The sequence below is a fragment of the Fukomys damarensis genome, unplaced genomic scaffold (genome assembly GCF_012274545.1).
Source record: "Fukomys damarensis isolate Sample0158 unplaced genomic scaffold, DMR_v1.0_HiC HiC_scaffold_20, whole genome shotgun sequence".
Taxonomy (NCBI): domain Eukaryota; kingdom Metazoa; phylum Chordata; class Mammalia; order Rodentia; family Bathyergidae; genus Fukomys; species Fukomys damarensis.
In genome coordinates, this window is record NW_022900932.1 from 19,429,842 (window position 1) to 19,440,410 (window position 10,569).

A 10,569-nucleotide genomic window follows, 5' to 3' on the forward strand; every position below is an offset into this window, starting at 1 on the left:
GGCCCCTCCCGCGCTCCCGGGCGCCCCCTCCTGGCGCGGGCTGGGTCTGGCGTGCGCCCGCTCTGGTGTGAACAGCGAGGCTCTGCGCCCCTGATCCCTGCCCAGGGTAACTTCATTGCAATCGCCAGGCCCCATCTCCCTGCTCTGGAGTTGGACCTCAGGCCCCCAGGGTGAGCGTGGTCTCCTGGGCTAGGCCGAAGTTTCCGGGAAACCCGGAGCTGGAAGCGCAGGTGGTGGCTGTGAGCAAGTCCAGCTTCACACCTGACCTTGGCCTCCGTAGGCCGCCGCAGCTGTGTGTGTGCGGAGTGTCAGTCCACACCCGGTGCTATAGGCGTATGATACAGGAATGGTGTATGGACCTCCAGGCAGTGCAAGGGAAATACAACTCCCAACCTGCCAGATGGCCAGCATGCCAAGTTCCTGCCCTCTAAAATCAGAGAAGAAGTCGAAGAGGAGAGGAAGAAGAATTTATTGAAAGACAGATTCTAAGAGAGACAGAAGCAGGCCGGGAAAGTGGGTGGCCCCTCACCCTGCTTCTCAAGGGAGTTTTATGGAGCAAAGCCACAAAGTGAGGTGGGTATAAGGTGGGACAAAACTATAGTTAACTAAGAAGATTACGAGTATGGTCGCTTAGATAATATTGATTAAATGGGGATCAGATGGGGAAGCAAGTCTCCTAGCAAGCACGCCTGGGACGAACAAGGACTTTCTGGGAAGGAACGGGTTAGGGACCTCTTTTGGAAGGGATGGCCCCACCTAGGTGATTGATGCCTATTAGAATATTAGTCACTGCGGTTCACCCTTTAGGGAAGTATGTAGTTGTAGTCAATTTTCTTGGTCTTGAAGCCTGGCTTCCAGTGACTGTGCCTCCAGCCACAGTTACTTTCTTCGGCACTGACTCTTTTGAGGGCCCAACCCTGTCTGACTGCCTATAATATTTCTAACTAACTTAGCTGTCTACAGTACTAGGAACTGCAGTTAGGAAAGGGGGCTTCATTGGGCTCTTAGGAATTGCATGGGGCGTGGTGGTGCACATCTTTAATCTCAGCACTCAGGAGGCTGAGGCAAGAGGCTCAAAGCCAGCCCTCGCTACCTAATGAGTTCAAGGACAGCCTGAGCTATACAGGGAGACCCTGTCTCAAAACACAAAAAAACAAAAGGAAACAAACAAAAACCTCCACAGCTCCAGATAAGTCCAGAAAAGGCAGGGAAGGCGGAGCTTCTGTGAGCAAAGTTGTCCTTTTATTGCACAGCGGTAGAGATTCTTCTGTGGCTATGCAAGGAGCAGAAGGTTACACCCTGCAAACAGCCATCAGAGGAAAGTTCCTCACCTTGGCTTTGCACTTTGGGCCTCTGGGGACAGAGCACCTGTCTGCTTGTCCGACGTGCCTGCAGGTATGGTGGACAAAGTTCACATCCAGACGGCAGCCAGCACAGAGTCACATGAAACTCCTGCTCCCTCGGGATCTTCTGGCACCACTGTGAAAAGCTTTGTCCTTTTTTTTTTTTTTTCTAGCCAGTTCTGGGGCTCAAACCTAGGTCCTCATGTATACTAGGCAAGTGCTCTACCTCAGAGCTACAGCCTCAGCCCTCATTTATCAGGATTTTCCCTTTTATTTTCACAGGTGTGTACATGGGAAAGAAGCCAGAACCTTCCCAGGTCAACTTCTGGCCCTGTTTATTGACCAGTCCAAAACCGGGATCTAGAGGACTTGGCGGGGCCCGATGTTGGGGCCCTCCACAGCCCATCCTCACAGAGGTGCCACCGCGTTCTCAAGCTGAGCTCTTGCTGGTGCAGCTTCTTAGAGCCTTACCGCTCCTGGCCTGAGCTCTCCTTGTATCACCAGCATCCCCCAAACACTGGATGATCCTAGAAGTCTCTGGGCCTGCACCCCACTTCTTGGGTCCTTCCTAGAGTTTCAGCCCTCCCTTCCTTTCTCTGCCTTGTTTTGCCAGCCAGCACAGCACAGAATAAATGTTGAGTAAATGATGAATGAATGCCATCGGTCCGGCCGGGGACTTAGCTCAGTGGTTCCACTGCCTGCCTTGAAAGAGCAAGGGCCTGAGTTCAATCTCCAGTACCAAAAACAAAAAAAAAAAAACAAAAAACAAAACTAGGGGCCTGGGATTTAGAGCTCAGTGGTGCCACCGCTTGCCTCAAAAGTGCAAGGACCCAAGTTCTATTGGAGTTCCATCCCCGGTACCAAGACAAAACCAAACAAAACTAGGCTCATGCCTGTAATATAGGACAGTACCTTTCTTGGGGAAAGGCACTTTCACCCCCTCAAGAGAAGCACAAATCCAAGAAAACCTCTCTCACTCTCTCTGTCTTGAACTTATTTCTTTCAGGATGTAGTTGCACGCGCACACACACAAAGCTTCCTTTTTTCTCCTCCTGTTTAAAAACCTAAGTCCTGGTAGCTCTTTCTCTAACAGTAGTCAGCAAACTTGTAACCTTATTCTGAGTAGGGCGGGTTAGGCTCCTTACCTCACTCTGGGAGTCTCCTCAGACCCCGGCAGTTTGAGGTAAGAGATGGGGGATGGGGGTCACTGGCTGGAGAAGTGGGCCTTAACCTGCTGGTCACGGAACTCCAGCACATGCCCCGCCCTGCTTGTGGAACCAATCAGAGAGTGCTTTCTTTAACTCTTCTTGCAGAACTGGAGCAAGTGTTGATAGGATGGCCTAGACCTGACATCAGCCTGAGGAGTGGGAGATGCAAAAAATAGCCACCAGTGAGCTCTTGGCCCTGTGCTGTCTTTCACAGTGGCCGGCTCTCACCCTGAACAGTGTGCTGTTTCCTACTTTTAGTTGGCCCGAATTCACTGTGCGGAGTGTGTTTCTTTTCCTACCTTTATGTAAAACCTCTTCAACTTTTGTGCTTCTCTTGACCAATTCTTTGTTCAGGACAGAAAGAACCCAGAAACTACCTCTAGGAGACTCCAGCACCCAAAACCTGGTAACATCGTAATGCAAGATCCTCCCAGGGAGGAATCCCACTACTCTGAGTCCGGGACCCCGCGATGCACCATAAACACCCCGGAGAGACGATTCTTGATGCAAAACACAAGAGGTCTTTATTCCAGCACGCTGGGGCTCAGCTCAAAACCCTCGCAGGGGCAGAGGAGTTGAGCCCCGAAGCAGGGTAGAGACACAGTTTTTAAAGGAAAAAACCACAAGCTATAGGTTAGGGGCAATTCCGAGAAAGGAGTCAATTACGGGAACATTCAGTTACAAAGGATGAGGACTTCAGGGAAGTGGGACCATGGATTGTTCAAAGGGGTAGGGTCTGTTCCACACCAGACGTTTATCTTGGTTCCTGCCTCTCAGGAATGTTTAAAGCGACCTTTTGACCTGTCATGGTTAGCTGACTCTGCTAGGGGTTGGGCTCTTAGAGCTTCTTAATACTTTTCCTAACAGTAACACAAGGAAAAGTCCTCTCACCCTGAGATGTGGTAGGGAGTGGGGGAGAAGTGTCCTCCTGTCACCATTTTAGCCTTGTTTAAACATGAATCCTTTTGATGAACTTTTTCTCATTTGGGCCCCACAACTTGGTGACTGTTACGGGAAATAATACCAGAGATGAAATATAAAATATTCTATCTCCCAACCTGTTAACTGTATGATACACTGATTTCTTGTTCTCTAGAAATCAAACAAGTCCTGGGAACAATGGCGGTTATGAGGAGGAAGATAATTATTGATAGGAAGGCTCCTGAGGGCCTGGAGTGGTCCTAAGTGGGTAGCTGGGGACCCCACTTTGCAGGAGTTTTATAAGGTGGAGCCCACGTGGGTACCACATAGACCACAGCTGTGAGCACCCAATAAGGTTACAAATGTAGTCACTTAGACCCTGGTGGTCCAATTGGGAAACACGTCACGTAACAAGCGTGATGGAAAGGGCAAAGATTCTCCTAGGAAGTGGTGAGTCCAGAGGTCTCTGGTCACCACCGGGTGGTTAATGACTATGTAGACTTTATTAGGCTCAGTGTTTATTCTTTGAAGAAGTATGCAGGTCTGGTCATCTCGTCTTTATCTTGAAGCCTGGTTTCAGCTGACACGTCTCGGGTGCAGCTGTGGTGCATTTCACCTTTGTTCTGAACCTCTTGAGGACTTAGCCCTATCTGACTGCCTATATTTCTACCTAGCTCATCTGTCTATGACAGGACTATCACCCCTATTTTTTTTTTATTTTTTGGTATGGGCGATCAAACTCAGGACCTTGTGCTTGCCAGGCAGGCTCTGGGCTGCTGAGCTACATCCCAGCCTCACTCCCATCTTACAAATGAGGACATTAAGGATTAAAGGAGGTCAGTAGCGCTTATCTTGATTACTTCTTTGTTCAGGACAGAAGGAACCTAGGAACTGCCTCTAGGAGACTCCAGTACCCCACAACTCAATAACAAAAGCGTTCAAAGAATATTTTTAGGTAAAAAGTCTTAGATCACCCATATAAAACAAAACAAAACAAAACAGACAAGACAGTGCACACCTGTTATACCATCACTCCAGGACACGAAGCAAGGGGAATTAAAAGTACAAATCCAGCCTGGGTAATTTAGTGACTCATTGAGACTTTGTCTCAAAAAAAAAAAAAAAACAAAAAAACAAAAAAAACAAAACAACAGCAACAACAAAAGCCCAAAACAAAACAACTATGAGGGCTGGGAATGTAGTTCAATGTGAAGGCCCTGGGTTCAGTCTCTGGTGTCACAAACAAAAAAACTAACAAACACCCCTCCCCAAACAAAGACAATAGATTGGGCTTTTGCCTTTCTCCGTGTCGTGCCCGTGCCCGTGAATGGGTAAACTGAGTTTAGGAATGCTTTGTGTAGATTCACAAATTCCACAGACCCCACCCCCACCGCGGCATATTCCCTGCTGCAGACCGTAAAGCTTCTGCCTGTCTTGAGGGCCCACACTCTACCCTCAGGAGTGTGTATTTCACTCTGCCTAATGAAGCCTTTCTGTGCCTCTCAGGGACACACCCTGAAAATTCTTTTCTGTGACAGAGTCAAGAACCTACAGGTGGGCTGAATTGGGGGAACTCTTCTGGCTTTGTTTGGGTGACGAGACCAGGTGATAAAAACATCTACCCTGACAGATTAGCAGAAAAGAGAGCCAAGCTGGCCGTGGGTGGCCGGTGGTGCAAACCTGTAATAATTCCGGCTCTTAGGAACTTGAGGCAGGGGAATCACTGGGAGTTTGAGACCAGTGGGGGCTACATAATGAGTTCAAGGCCAGCCTGAGCTACACCCTGAGATCCTATCTCAAAAAAAAAATAAATAAATAAAAAGGAGAGAAAAAAATGGAGAGAAAGGGAGAGGGGAGGGGGAAGGAGAAGGAAGAGGGGGGAAAAGGGTAAAGGGGGGAGGTGGGGGAAAAGAGAAGCAGAGGGGAGGAGATGTTCTCTACAGGGATACATTTCCCTCACAAAAGGCAACTCCTCCTGTTTCCAAGCTTTTCTTTTGTCTGCATTTCTCACAGTGATGTCTCCAAACGATCCTTCTGCCGGAAAGGCGCAGATTAGTCCTAGTTTGGGGTAGCCAGTTCTGACTCCTCGGTGTCTAGAGTGGAGGGGCCGCACTTCCAGGCCAAAGGTTCCTGACTGGCCTCTGGAGTGGGGCTGGAAGGCAGTAGGGCTCAGCAGGGCCACCTGTAAGCATGGTTAGACTATCAGGGAAGGGAAGGATTTGTAGATGGTAAAGTGTGGTGCACCCGGAAGACATCTTCAGGGTTTTTTCCCTTTATTTTGGGGTGCTAGGGATGGAACCAGAGCCTTACACGCTCTGGGCAAATGTTCTATCGCTGAGCAATATCTGCAGCCCAAGCATCTTTAGTCTTAAATACACATGAAAAAGGAGGGCCGGGGATTTAGCTCAGTGGTTCCACCACCTGCCTCGTAAGGGCAAGGTCTCTGGTATGATCCCTAGTACAAAAAAAGAAAGAAAGAGGAGGAGAAATTGAGGAAGGGGAAGAGAAAGGAGAAGGAAGCTGGGAGGAAAGGGGAGAGAGGGAGTCCCCATACAGCCCAAGCCCTTTCTACGAGGTTCGTGGTTTATACCTGCAGCCCCGGAACAGGCCTGCCATCCCTCCTGAGGTCGGGATGCCCTGAAAGCACTGTGTGCTGACAGAGTCCTCTTGCTGTCCCAGAAGGGCTGTTCCTGGACCCTGGGAGCCAGCAGGGACGATGCCAAGCTGGCCATGGGAACCCAGAGGAGGTCCTCTGGCCTGGGGGACAGGACTGGACTCTGGAATCCAACAGCCCTAGTCTTGGGCACTGGTTAGCCCAAGGAAGGAAGGCCCTGGTTTCCTGATTTGCAGAGGGGCAGTGCTGACTCTGTCTCGAGAGCACATAGCAGGTCCCACAAAGCCAGAAGTGGTTCTGTTAAGCAAGGTGACCTGAGACCTGTAGGGATGGGGGAATGAGATACCCCTCCTCCACATCAAAAGGTCACACTGACCCGCCTGTAACAAAGGCAGGCAGGCGAACAAGGAGAGAGCGTAACAGGTCTGGTTAATCCGTTTTATGTGACACAAAGCCTTCTGAAATGAAGACACAACTTGAACTATTCATTTTTACGCTTAGGTTCAACCAAGCACAGACAGCCATGTCGCACTGAGATTGGACGGAAAGCTATGATCCAAAGCCAACAGGCCTGGCTTGTGTGTTCAGGGTGTCGGGCCTCTGGGTGGCACCTCTCCTCTGGGCATGGGGCACAGGAATTGGGCCTTTCAGAAAGGCAGGGGGTGACCTCTTGGCTTATGCTGGCTTTGGGGGAAGGTGTTCTAATTCCTAGGGCCCAGGGAGGAGATAGGAGGGAACAGAGGGCAGAGAGAGGCTTTGCTTCTGAGGGCCCATCACCTTTAGATCAACCTGGGGAAGGGTGTTCTAAGACCCGACAATACTGAGCTCCAGAGGACCACCATGTTGAAGCCCACTGCCCAGTCCCAGGAGGTAGGTACCATACCATAGTTAGTCCCCTTTTGCTTATGAGAAACTGGGGACAGAGAGGTTCACACCTGTCTCACAGTCTGGCCCTACAAGCTCTCCTCCCCTCCCCTGAGGTGAAGGCAGGCGATCAGACAAAACTCAGAGCAGCTGGGCCCAGCTCCGACCTGGTGAGCAACGCGACCGCCTTGCACAGGGTTTGCTGGCCGATGCTGCCACCTCGTGGTGCTTTCCAGTCACTGCATATGCTCACAGGCCAGGCTCTCTCCGGATGGGGCCCTTCCAGGCCGGTTAGGGGTGACCTCACTGCTGGGCACCAGCTCTACCTCCAAGACCGAGGACCCTTCCCTTTCTCATGCTTCCAGCCTCACACCCTCTACTTCATTCTGTCCCCGCTTCTTTTGTTTTATCGCCTCACATCTGTTTTGTGGAAGTATAACCTACATGTCAGGACTAGCGTGCAAGCCCTAAGTGTGGAGTCGACGAACGATCACAGGACAAGACACGTTCACAGCATCAGCACCTGGATCAAGAACGGAACAACCCTGACGCTCCAGAGCTCCTCTGCTCGGGTCCACTGCAGCTCGAATACACAGCCGTCCCTCCACGCGGTGGCACAGAACCTTTATCGTGCCGCAGACTCTGTGTGAGGAATGCGAACGGGCACCTGGTCTGCGGCCCGCGGTGTCTGCAGCCCACGGGGAGGACGCCCAGACGGGCCCGGGCCTGCCTGGCCGCCTCGCTCACACCGTCTGCAGGAGATGCTGGCCTTGCGTGGGGCCCCGCGGGATCGCCGTCCACAGCGTGAGTGATTTCTGTCACACACACACACACACACACACACACACACACACACACACACACTCTCTCTCTCTCTCTCACACACACACCGTGTTTTAGGATCTAATCTAGGAAGTCACCTAAGGTCTCCTGTGCTGCTCTCGTGGGTCAGAGTCACAGACATCCACCAGGTTCCAGGGACTGGATGTCACCTCTCCACGAGGGAGCCAAAGTCACATCAGACCCGTCGCAAGGGCTGCTTGATCTTTTTTCTTTGTTCTGTTCATGTGATAAGTTTATATGTTTTGACCTAGTGTATATTTTAAATGTTGATTTATTTACACTAGCTTTATTTTCCATGATGCAACTTTTTACATCCTTCTATTTAAAAAAAGTTAAACTTTAATATTTATATATTTTTTCTCATTAAGTTTATTGAAACTTTAATATTTATAGAGCACTAATGCATTCTTCCTCTTCCGCTTCCTCTTCCTCTTCCTCTTCCTCCTCCTCCTCTTCTTCTCTTCTTTTGGTACTGGGGATCAAACTCGACCTTGTGCTTGGGAAGCAGGCAGCGGCACCACTGAGCTAAATCCCCAGCCCCTGCATCCTTCTAATTTTACCAGCTGTCCTTATATTGAAGATAGGTAAGTTAATTAGACATCTTGTAGGCAGTTAGACAGGGCCGCCCTCAAGAAGCCAACACAGCAAGGAGCTAATATGGAGGACAATCAGGACACATTCCCTGGAGGCCAGAATTGTAAAAGGAGAGCAACTGCTATACCTTCGTGCTTCCCCTGGGGATAAATCGCAGTGACTGATACTATAAATAGGGTTCAATCACAAGGGTGGGGGGACAAGGTATTAATCCAGCCTCTCCAGGAAATATCCCTGACCCCAACCTTACTGAAAATCCTTGTAATACTCTCCCATTTAATCAGTATAACCTGGGTGACTGTACTTGTAATCTTATTGGTTGGTCATGGTTTTGCCCCACCTCATGTCCACCTTGTAATTTTCCACTGAGTGTTATAGTTTTGGCTCTGTACCCGCCTCACCACATGGCTTTGCTGTATAAAACATCTTTGAAAATTAGGGTGAGCATGCAACCCACTTTCCGGTCCCCCTTCTGTCTCTCTTAGAAGCTTTCTCTCAATAAATTTTTCCTACTCTTAACCTCCATTGTTTCTAGAATTCATTCTTTGATTTTAGAGAATACAAACTCGTGTTTCGGTTACCTATCAGGTTTGGGTTATATATTTTAAAAATCCATTCTATTTTTACCTTTTACTGGGGGTCTTGTCCATTTATATTTTATGTAATTACTGGTATATAGATATATTTGAGTTTAACTCTACAACTTTAGCCCTGTTAGCACAACTAGTCTATGTTCATTTTTTCCTTTCTTATTTTTTCTGAGGGAGTGATGAATTTATAAATTTATTTTTCAACTTTATTATTTTAAAAATCCATTCTATTTTTACCTTTTACTGGGGGTCTTGTCCATTTATATTTTATGTAATTACTGGTATATAGATATATTTGAGTTTAACTCTACAACTTTAGCCCTGTTAGCACAACTAGTCTATGTTCATTTTTTCCTTTCTTATTTTTTCTGAGGGAGTGATGAATTTATAAATTTATTTTTCAACTTTATATGTTTAATACTCTTTAGATATTATATTTACTCACATACAATCTTTTAGAGTCTAATATTAATTAGCAAATTCTCCACTCTCCCAGACAATGCAGGTGCCTAAAAACATGTTAATTCCATTTACCCTGCCTGAACTTTTGTGTTACTTTTCACATGTAATTTAATTATACATTATTTTAAAATTCACAAGATATCACCTCTTCTTCACAGCCCATAGTAATTTCTATTCACTCACTCATTTGCTCCCTGCTTGTTCGATTTTCCTTCCTGCATTTGCTTCCTCCTACATCCATTTCTGTCAGTCTGAAGCACTCCCTTTGGTAACTCTTTCAAGGTCAGTCTGTTAGCCATGGACTCCACCTGTTGGTGTGGGGATGTTTTTTGAAGTATATTTGTAGTGGGTCTAGAATTCTAGGTTGGTGATTGTTTTCTAGAGATGTCATTTTGTTATGGTTTGCATTTTGAGCCACCAGAAGCCCAAGGGAGCGTGAGGGGGAAGGGGCACTGGGCCAAGCCACGTGAGGGACTAGACGAGTTCAGCAGTAGGAAGGGTGGTTCCGGTGGCCCGTGGAATCCGTGTGCACACATTTGCAAGGTTGGTATGAGGTATAAGGCTTAGACTTGCCTTTTCGACACCCGAGTCAAACCAGGCCTTGCAGTGACTGTGCGTTAGCCTTCCGTTGCTGTGGCAAAATAGCAGACAATTTAAAAAGCAGGAAAGGTTTATTTTGGCTCATGATTTTTGAGGTTTCAGTCCATGGTTGCTTGGTCCTTTTGCTCTGAGCCTGTGGGGAGGACGAACATCAGCTCTGTAGTGGAGCAGAGCTGCTTACAGTGTGGCAGCTGGGAGGGGGCTGAGAGAAGGAGCTGGGGTCCCAGTGAACTCTTGAAGGGCACAACCCCAGTAACCTGACTTCCTCCCACTAGGCCCTGCTGCTTAAAGGACAGGAGGTTCATGAGTTCTAGCCCAGCCTAGGCAATTTAGCAAGACTCTTTCAAAATAAAAAATGAAAGGGCATGGTGGCACATAATATCTGTAATCCCAGCACTTAGGAGGCTGAGGCAGGAGAATCTCCATGAGTTTGAGGCTAGCCTGGGCTACACAGTGAGTTTGAGGGCAGTTTGAACTACATAGCGAGACTGTCCCAAAAACAGAACAAAATACAAAAAAAAAAAAAAAAA